Here is an 11,186-nt window from a genome sequence, read left to right on the forward strand (position 1 = left end):
AATCACCCTGACTCAGTCTCCTGAGTCTCAGTCTGTTGTTCCAGGACAGACTGTCTCCATCAGATGTAAAACCAGTTCAAGTGTTGGTAGCTTGCTCCACTGGTACCTTCAGAAACCTGGAGAAGCTCCTAAACTCCTGATTTATGCTGCTACAAGCCGTCATTCTGGAGTTTCAGCTCGTTTCAGTGGAAGTGGATCTGGGACTGACTTCACTCTGACCATCAGTGGAGTTCAGGCTGAAGATTCAGGAGTTTACTACTGTCAGCAGGGTAGCAGCTTCCCGTTCACACAGTGATACAACGTCGTACAAAAACCTCCCTCAGCTGGAGAGGAACTGACCTGAATCAACAGCTGCACTCACACTAAAACTAAAGCTTTTACTAAAAATAAATACTTCATAATTAACTTTCATTATTTTTATGTGAAATGTACTTTACATAGCAAAAAGTTATGATTCATTTCCTGGAGTATAATCACATGTGGACACAAAATTTGAGAAATTTTATTTGACCGTCTTTCAAAGACATGTGACAACTCATTAATTACATTATAAAATTTTATCTCAACAACATTTCATTCATGTTGTACAAATACTAATCACATATATAACATATTTTATTCATTTTGTGTATTTTTATTGCAACAAAAATGTATTTCATGACTTAACCTAAGAAGGATTTTTGGAGTGTGTAATTCAGTAACACTTTCAGTCTTTTGTCATCTTTCATTTGTCTTTGTGGTTGTGGATCTTCAGCAGAAGCAGTTTGTTAATAGTTTCAGGGTTAAATTTAAGATCACAATCGTTTGGTGTCTATTTATGCTGATGATACACTCATATTCATTTCAGATATTTTTCTTATTGTAGTTTTACTTGAAGGACAGTGCATATTCTTTAGACACACCTAAAGCAATGACAATATGACAGTCTTCATCATGAAGACACTTCAGCAACAAGAGATGATTGGATGATTTATGCTTGATATGGTCCTACCATGGCTTTTGGTCCAAAGTCACAGAAGCATTTACATCAACTGTCAACAACAAATTATGGACTTGGACTACGACCATCAATGGTGTGTACTCATCAAAAATGATGAAGAGTTTTGTCCGATTTTCTAAACTCCTTTTGATATTCAGTGTATATGGATACACATTACATGAGCTGTAAGAGCAGTCCAAAGGTTTATGATGGGAGCTTATTACACTGGTACCAACAGAAAGATGGAGAAGCTCCTAAACTGCCCATTTACTATACTAGCAATCGAGCATCAGGGATTCCAGATCGTTTTACAGGCAGTGGATCAAACACTGACTTCACTCTGACCATCAGTGGAGTTCAGGCTGAAGATTCAGGAGTTTACTACTGTCAGAGTTTTCATGTTATCAACAGTCAGTATGTGTTCACACAGTGAAAAAGAGTCATACAAAAACCTCCCTCAGTCAGACTGAACAGAAACTGAACTGACTGCTGCAGCTGGAAGCTGATACACTTCACTGAGGACACACACACACACACACACACACACACACACACACACACACACACACACACACACACACTCAAACTTCACCCTCTCTTTCTTTTAAACTGACTTAAATAGATTTCTGAGAGGAGCAGTCGTTAAGATATGACACCAGCATTAATCATTATGTTCAGTTTTGTGTCTCATCACCTGAAAATAAGAATCGTTGTGTTTTTGTTACCTCACAATGAGCTCTTCACATCTCCAGAGGACGTGGGTCGTCTTTAACGGAGGCCGCCATGTTGCACAGCCAGATTTCTACAGTAGCTCAGAATGGACAAACCAGACACTGACTCCAGAGAACACCTTTCACGTTTGTCACAAATTTCACAGCCACCGTACAGACTCATACACAACGCAATGTTGAGCCTCACCATGAGACGCTACAAAATCCTTCACAATGGACCTTTTATACAAAGACTTACAGGACATCATGTCCTCAGTCTGCTGGAATTTTTCATTCTGCCCTCAGCTGCTGAGATAAGTTCAAGCATCAGTATGTCGAGCATGTGTGCACATTTACAAAACCATCAAATCTGATTACAACTGAAATCCTCTGAAACATGACAATCCCATTAATTTCCCCTCTGAGAGACAATAATCGTATCAGGAATTAAACATGTTTCATGGATACTTTCACTTCCTCTTAAATGTACAGAAAAGTCAAACAGTCATCTTGAGGGACGGGGGTCACTTCCCTCATCCTCTAACCTTCCTGTACCTGAGCTTGGAGGGTAGCTTCAAAGTTAGAAGAATCCATGACACCTGAGTGAACTGCTGATCTGCTGAGGAAGATCAGAATTTGATCAAAAGCTCCAGAACAAAAACTAAATGGACCTTGTGGTGAAACAGTTTGGATTGCCCCACTCGGCGACACACCCGGAGGTCACTAAAATTAATGTGGAATCGGTGTGTACATATGCTAAAACGATGTCGGACTCCGTAGTTTTCTCTGGACCCCTGCCAAATCTGACCAGTGATGACATGTTTAGCCGCATGTCATCATTCAATCGCTGGCTGTCGAGGTGGTGTCCAGCAAACGGTGTGGGCTTCATTGATAATTGGCAGACTTTATGGGGAAGACCTGGTCTGATTAGGAGAGACGGCATCCATCCCACTTTGGAGGGAGCAGCTCTCATCTCTAGAAATCTGACCGATTTTATTTATGAACCTAACCCCTGACAACTCAGAGTTGAGACCAGGAGGCCGAGCTGCAGTCCTACACGCTTCTCTGCGCCTCCATTAGAGCAGTTACCCACCCAACATTCCATAGAGACTGTGTCTGCCCCCCGACCACATAAACTAAGTAAACCAAAAGTACAGAGAAGAGGAGTTAAACATAAGAATCTAATTAAAATTAGAACAACCTCTGCAATAGTACAACAAGATAGGAGAATTAAATGTGGACTCCTTAACATCAGATCTCTGTCCTCTAAAGCTGTTCTAGTAAATGAGTTAATGTCAGACCATATTGTTGATTTATTTTGTCTGACTGAAACCTGGCTGTGTCCTGAAGAGTATGTGAGCCTAAATGAAGCTACTCCTCCGAGCCATATTAATACCCACATTCCTCGAGGCAGCGGCAGAGGAGGTGGAGTTGCAGCCATTTTTGACTCAAGCCTTTTGATCAACCCTAAACCTAAACTCGACTATAACTCATTTGAAAGCCTTGTTCTCACTCTTTCTCATGAGAAATGGAAAACAGTGCAGCCACTTTTATTTGTTGTAGTATACCGCTCTCCTGGTCCTTACTCCGAATTTATAGCTGAGTCTATCAGGCTTAGTCATTAAAGCAGATAAAGTAATTATTGTAGGTGACTTTAATGTACATGTCGACGTTGATAATGACAGCCTTAGCACTGCGTTTATCTCAGTATTAGACTCAGTCGGCTTCCGCCAGAATGTACATGAACCGACTCACTGTTTTAACCACACCCTCGACCTTGTTCTGACATATGGCATTGAAATCAAAGACTTAATAGTCTCCTCACAGAATCCTCTTTTATCAGACCATCATTTAATAACTTTCCAATTCATATTACCAGACTACCAGCCAGTAGGCAAAAATTCTTATACCAGACTCCTGTCTGATAGTGCTGTAGCTAAATTTAAGGATATGATCCCATCAGTATTTAAGTCAATGCTATGTTTCAATACAACAAAGGATTCCTATGCTAACGTTAGTCCCTCCCAGATTGACTACCTGGTTGATCGTGCTACAGGTTCATTACATATGACACTTGACTCTGTTGCTCCCCTAAAAAAGAGGATAATTAAACAGAGGAGGTTAGCTCCATGGTATACTCCTCAAACCCGCAAATTAAAGCAAACTTCACGGAAAATAGAAAGGAAATGGCGTTCTACCAATTTGGAAGAATTTCGGTCCGCCTGGCAGGACAGTCTTAAAATATACAGGAAAGCCCTCCGCAGTGCCAGGGCAGCCTATTACTCTGCACTAATAGAGGAAAATAAGAACAATCCCAGGTTTCTCTTCAGCACTGTAGCCAGGCTGACAGAGAGCCATAATTCTGTTGAACCATGTATTCCTTTAGCTCTGAACAGTAATGACTTCATGAGCTTCTTTAATGATAAAATTCTAACTATTAGAGACAGAATTCATCGACTCCTGCCGTCAACAGGTACTGTTCTGTCTTCAAACACAGAAACCGTAGAAACTGTTACTCAGTCTGTCGCAGTTTTAGACTGTTTTACTCCTGTTGACCTTCACCAACTAATTTCAATAATTTCATCATCAAAATCATCTACCTGTATTTTAGATCCAATCCCGACTAAGCTGTTTAAAGAAGTGTTACCTCTAATTGACTCTTCAGTATTAGACATGATCAATCTGTCTTTATCAACAGGCTACGTACCACAGTCCTTTAAAGTAGCTGTGATAAAACCGCTACTGAAAAAGCCTACTCTTGATCCAGGGGTTTTAGCCAACTATAGACCGATATCCAACTTTCCCTTTCTCTCAAAAACTCTTGAGAAAGCAGTTGCCAATCAGCTGTGCGACTTTCTAAACAATAATAGTTTATTCGAGGATTTCCAGTCAGGATTTAGAGTGCATCATAGCACAGAGACAGCACTGGTTAAAGTTACAAATGACCTTCTAATTGCATCTGATAAAGGATTTGTCTCTGTACTAGTCTTACTGGATCTTAGTGCTGCATTTGACACCATTGACCATGGCATCCTATTGCAGACACTGGAACATTTCATTGGCATTAAGGGAACTGCGCTAAGCTGGTTTAAATCCTGCCTGTTAAAAGGAAGTTTTTCCTCGCCACTGTCGCCAAGTGCTTGCTCATGGGGGAATTGTTGGTTCTCTGTAGATAAAGAGTTTGGTTTGTACCAGCTCTATATGGAAAGTGTCCTGAGACAACTTCTGTTGTGATTTGGCGCTATACAAATAAAACTGAATTGAATTGAAAATTCAATCCACAGAGTAATCATCATCAACATGAACAAACTGATATCATCTTAAAGTAGAATTTAAACCAACTTAGTGCAGTTCCTCTAATACTGTTATGCCCCAGTCTAGGGAAGCAGCATAAAACATTAAAGAGTGAAAAAGAAAACTTCAAAAATCACTCAAAGCAAAACCAGGTACAGAAGCAAACCTCAAATGAATTGTTTTAATAAAAAGAGGCCTGATGCACAGGTAAAAAGGACCACAGCCAAAACAAAACAAAAATAGTGCTAAATATATACATTGTTACCAACTACAAATACCTGGAGAATATCAAAAACCCACCACCAAGAACCACACTACTAACTCTAAACACTACCACAAGATACACAGAAGATCTGGGGACACTTGCTGTATGGAGGAGGGCAGGACCAGCACAGAAACATGGACCAGACAAAAGGACACCACAGGACCACACAGGAACAAACAAACAGAGCTGAAACAATGCGGCCAGGACCCTAACAAATGCCAGTTGTCAAATGAAGATATCAGATCTAATAACAAAAGCACACAGACTCTTTGTCTGAGGAGGAGGATGTGTGATGGAGAAACACTGAAACAAGCAGAATTTACCCTCTTCCATCTGTTCTCCATGTGAAAGAAATGATACTCTTCTGTTCTGATGGTGATCATCTTTCTCCAAGCTGGATTTGTCTCAGTAACCCTTCTCCTCTTCTTCATGTTTTCCAGGTTCATCAGGACAAATCACCCTGACTCAGTCTCCTGAGTCTCAGTCTGTTGTTCCAGGACAGACTGTCTCCATCAGATGTAAAACCAGTTCAAGTGTTGGTAGCTATCTGAACTGGTACCTTCAGAAACCTGGAGAAGCTCTTAAACTCCTGATTTATCAAGCTACAAACCGTCATTCTGGAGTTTCAGCTCGTTTCAGTGGAAGTGGATCTGGGACTGACTTCACTCTGACCATCAGTGGAGTTCAGGCTGAAGATTCAGGAGTTTACTACTGTCAGCAGGGTAACAGCTGGCCGTTCACACAGTGATACAACGTCGTACAAAAACCTCCCTCAGCTGGAGAGGAACTGATCTGAATCAACAGCTGCACTCACACTAAAACTAAAACTTTTACTAAAAATAAATACTTCATAATTAACTTTCACTATTTTTATGTGAAATGTACTTTACATAGCAAAAAGTTATGATTCATTTCCTGGAGTATAATCACATGTGGACACTAAATATGAGAAATTTTATCTCTGATCTTTCAAAGACATGTGACAACTCATTAATTACATTTTAAAATTTTATCTCAACAACATTTCATTCATGTTCTACAAATACTAATCACATATATAACATATTTTATTCATTTTGTGTATTTTTATTGCAACAAAAATTTATTTTATGATTTAACCTAAAAAGGATTTATGGAGTGTGTAATTCAGTTACACTTTCAGTCTTTTGTCATTTTTCATCTTTCTTTGTGGTTGTGGATCTTCAGCAGAAGCAGTTTGTTAATAGTTTCAGGGTTAAATTTAAGATCACAATCGTTTGGCATCTCTTTATGTCGATGATACATTGCTATTCATTTGAGATATTTTTCTTTTTTTTTATTTGTAGTTTTACTTGAAGGACAGTACATATTCTTCAGACACACCTAAAGCAATGACAATATGACAGTCCTCATCATGAAGACACTTCAGCAACAAGAGATGATTGGATGATTTATGCCTGATATGGTCCTACCATGGCTTTTGGTCCAAAGTCACAGAAGCATTTACATCAATTATCAACAACAAATTTTGGATTTAGACTACGACCATCACTGGTTTGTACTCATCAAAAATGATGAAGAGTTTTGTCTGAGTTTCTAAACTCCTTTGATATTCAGTGTATATGGATACACATTACATGATCTGACACATTATTTATAAAATCATCAGGGAGAAAATTCAGGTTTGTTTTTGGATGAAATAGAATCAATGACACTATTAAAAGAATATTTATGGAAACACTTTGACAATAAAACATTTTCAAACAAGTGATTTGAAGAACACGTCTTTATTATCTGCAAACACTGAAATAATATTGAAACGTTGCAACAATCTAGTGAATATTTCTATTTGTAAAAATGAAAAACAGAGACAGAGAGTGCAGAGTGAGAGCAGAAGCAGAGGAGAACCAGCAGTAGAGTCCCAGCAAGTCAGGTCAGGACTGGGAACACTGGTCTCTCCTCAGTGTCTCTGAGAGTGGGGTCTGGGAGCCCTGGGTGGCCTCACAGGTCACAGAGCCCACCTTCCTCCACTGGTCTGCAGGGAGCCTCAGGGTGCTGCTCCAGCTGTAGTGGCCGTCCTTCTGCAGCACCCCGGGGCTCCTGCTCTCCTCCCAGCTGCTGCTGCTGCTGCTGCTGCTGCCGTCCACCTTCCAGGACAGACTCCAGCCTGAGGGGAAGCCCTTGTTGGCCAGACACATGAGCGTGGCCTTCCCCTGCTCCAGCTCCTCATTGGAGGGGGGCAGCACCGTCAGGGTGGGGGCGACTCGACCCACTGCAGAGACAGAGAACACATGTTGATGAAGCTTCATCTTTGGATGAAACTGGTCTTCAGAGTTGCACTTCCCTCTCTCAGCTCAGTAACCACGGCAACGGACAGGCATCACTGCTGAACCATGACAACAGTCAGGTTTCAGTGTGAGAGATTAAAAGCTAAAAATGACACATTGTTGCTCTGATGTGTCAGTGTTTAACAAATAAGCTACAAACTCTGAGTTTGTGAAAGTCTGAAAAATAAGTTTCCACAGGTTTACACAGTCTGACAGTTTTTTAAAGTTTTCTTGTATCAAACAGAAAAGACCTTGATGATGTGACTTTGATTTGTTTCCTCAAAATGAACATTGTTAACGACTGAGTTATGTGTCAAAAGTCATCAAATCAAACCTGCTCATGCAGCGTATTGGTTCAATGTAACATTCACGTTTTAAGATTTTCATTTGTGACACTCAACGTGTCAGAAGTTAAAATCTTTGAGAAACATCACGTAAAACCGATAAAAAAGGTCGGTTCAGTGCTGAGGCTGAAATTTAAAAACCTTGAAGAAAATTTCTGACAGGCGGAAAACTTTTATGGAAACGTACATATAGAAACTCTTCAGATTTATATTCCAGTGAAGTAAAATGTTGAACTGAAGAAGATTTTAGTCTTTTTGAGGACAAATGTGTCGCATTCAAGAAGAACTGCATTCATATTAAATTGCAATTATCAGCTAAAAGTTGCTGCAATGTGTACAGCTATGAAATAAAACAGAATACATGTAAAATTTGGGTTATTAAAAGAGACAAATGTACTTACAGTTAACATCCAGTCTGGTTCCTCCACCAAAAGTCCACCACAGTCATACAAACTGACTGAGTGGTCGTACAAAAACCTTTGACTGTAGAGAGACCCGGCTCTCTGACTCTGAACACAACAAAGTCACCAAATACATCCCCAGTTTAACCAGTTTATGGAAGAACTGCTTCAAGTGTTGAAAACTGATCCAGAAAACATGTATATGCAGACGATTCAACCTTTTCTTTGTGAAATGTTAAAAATCTACAATCAACATTAATTTCTTCTGTTGGTGAAACACACTGAAATAAGACTCTCAAAAGAAAAACTGTCCAACAAATCCAGACAAATGAAATAATGATCATAAATGAATGTTCATTGTAATTAATTATTTCCTTAAATTTGTCCCACAGTGATGTTGATTTGTTGTGAACTTGGTAGAATTTTCTAAATATTCAAATCAGATTGAGCAATGACATATTCTTAATCAATACTCTGATGGTGTGACTGATCCATTGATCAGCAGCATCATCAGAGTAATCCAAGTCCCTGCTGGAGGCAGTCAGAGCATTTCCATAGAGAGCCACTTTGCATCAGCAGCACCATGCTCCAGTGCTCTGGGACACTTTATAGTCCTGAGAGTTGAACACTGGATGACTGACAGCTGTCCTTCATCACAACAGAAGACACAGAAATCCTCCTCATCAAAAACATGACTCTGACCTGCGTCCTCATCTGGACTGTCCTCTGCTGCTGCTTCACAGGTAAAGTCCAGAGAGTCCAAGTCCTCTACGGACATCCATCCCTCTGAAATGAAGCCGACAAACTGTGACTCTGCTTTATGTTTGTGTGTGTGTGTGTCCTCAGAGTCCAGAGGTCAGGTCACAGTGACTCAGCCTGCAGCAGTGAGCTCTGCTCTGGGAGGCTCCATCACCATCAGCTGTAAGAGCAGTCCAAAGGTTTATGGTGGGAGCTATTTATCCTGGTACCAACAGAAAGATGGAGAAGCTCCTAAACTGCTCATTTACTATACTAGCAGTCGAGCATCAGGGATTCCAGATCGTTTTACAGGCAGTGGATCAAACACTGACTTCACTCTGACCATCAGTGGAGTTCAGGCTGAAGATTCAGGAGTTTACTACTGTCAGAGTTTTCATGTTATCAACAGTCAGTATGTGTTCACACAGTGAAAAAGAGTCGTACAAAAACCTCCCTCAGTCAGACTGAACAGAAACTGAACTGACTGCTGCAGCTGGAAGCTGATACACTTCACTGAGGACACACACACACACACACACACACACACACACACACACACACACACACACACACACACACACACACACTAGAGATGACAGCAGCACTGGCAGCAGCATGATGAGCTATCAATTAACAAGCATCCCTGGTCAACAAGAGTCCTGGAGACAGCGACTGTAGCAGGAACTACCACTGAGGTGATTTTCAGTCATTTGTCAGCTGTTTCTCTGTCTCTGTTTTTTACACAGGTTTGTCAACTCGATAGTGTCACAACCTTAAAAGATGCCGTCACAAAACTTCACAGGTTCATAGTTGAACTCAAAATGAAGGTTGAGTTTGACAATAGCTATGGTGCAACCTATGACCTGCAACACGAGAAAGCACAAAGAGTGTGTGGAAGAAGCCATGTTGGTAACATGCATTAATGGGACATGAATTCATAAAGATGGAGAGGGAGAGAGGGAGAGAGTAGCTCAGTGCATCATGGGATGTCCTTCAGCAGACTAAGCATATAGTGGTAAAGCTAGAGGCCTGTCCAAGGCAAACCTGAGCCGGCCCTGACTGTAAACTGCATCAAAAAGGAAAGTTTTGAAGCTACTCTTAAACGTTGAGAGGGTGTCTGCATTCTGGGTCGAGCCTGGAAGATGGTTCCACAGGACCGGCCCTGATAGCTGAAAGCTCAGACTCCAGTTATGAAGTTCTATAACTAAGTTCAGCATCAAACACCATGGCCCAAACACATCACACTTCTGCACAAGTAGTCTAAGCTCACCTGATTCATTTGAAGATCACCTTTATTCATTTCTTCATGAACCAGTGTTCCTGCAGGGTAATAGGATACTATGAGTTTTTCAAGAACAGATGGTGCCTGACCCCACGTTGTGACAATAAAAAGGAGAGGTAGCAAAAGAATAAATAGACAATGAAGAGGGATACAAAATAAAATAAACGATACTTACGTTGTAGACAAAAGACGAAAAAAATAATCATAGTAATATGCGATAAATATTTTGATCAGAGGACGTGTTGCAGTGTTCAGGATCGGCTGAGAGTATTTAGTGATTTATGGGGGCAGCCTGACAATACAGCACTGCAATAATCCAGCCTGCACATGGGTGGACCAGATTGTCTGAATCGTTTTGAAAGTTGTAGGTCATCCAGGTCTTTATGTCTGTCAGACATGTTTCAAGTTTAATTAACTTTGGTTGGATGATTGGTTGCAATTGGCTTCTTTGATAAATAGAAATGGGAATCATCAACAGATCAAATAAAATTGATGATGAGTTGTTCCTCATAATATTGCCTGAAGGAAGCACACATAGGTTGCACAGTAATGGTCCAAGCACAGAACCTTGTGTGGTGCACAGAGAAATGATCATCAACATGAACAAACTGATATCGATTTGAAAAGTAAATTTCAATTTCAATTTAAATTCGAGAAACAAACAAGGCACTATGAGAGCTAAACTTTAACAAGGTAGTGAGAACAACAATCTAGTGACGACTGGTGAGGAGAAGATGGTATTTATCCTGTGGCTGGTGATTCATGGATTGGCTGCAGCTGTGGTGGCTGACAAACATGAGGATCAGCTGGATTGAGCTGTGATTGAGGAGGAACTGCTCAGTCCAGACACAAACAAACAAACAAACA

General features: G+C 40.5%; 1 pseudogene; it reads right to left on the bottom strand.

The window, feature by feature from the left end:
• Positions 1-7,161: 7,161 nt before the first annotated feature.
• On the bottom strand, positions 7,162-9,077 carry LOC139346030 (Ig kappa-b4 chain C region-like; annotated as a pseudogene).
• Between the last annotated feature and the right edge of the window lie 2,109 nt (positions 9,078-11,186).

The sequence above is a fragment of the Chaetodon trifascialis genome, chromosome 17 (genome assembly GCF_039877785.1).
Source record: "Chaetodon trifascialis isolate fChaTrf1 chromosome 17, fChaTrf1.hap1, whole genome shotgun sequence".
Taxonomy (NCBI): Eukaryota; Metazoa; Chordata; class Actinopteri; order Chaetodontiformes; family Chaetodontidae; genus Chaetodon; species Chaetodon trifascialis.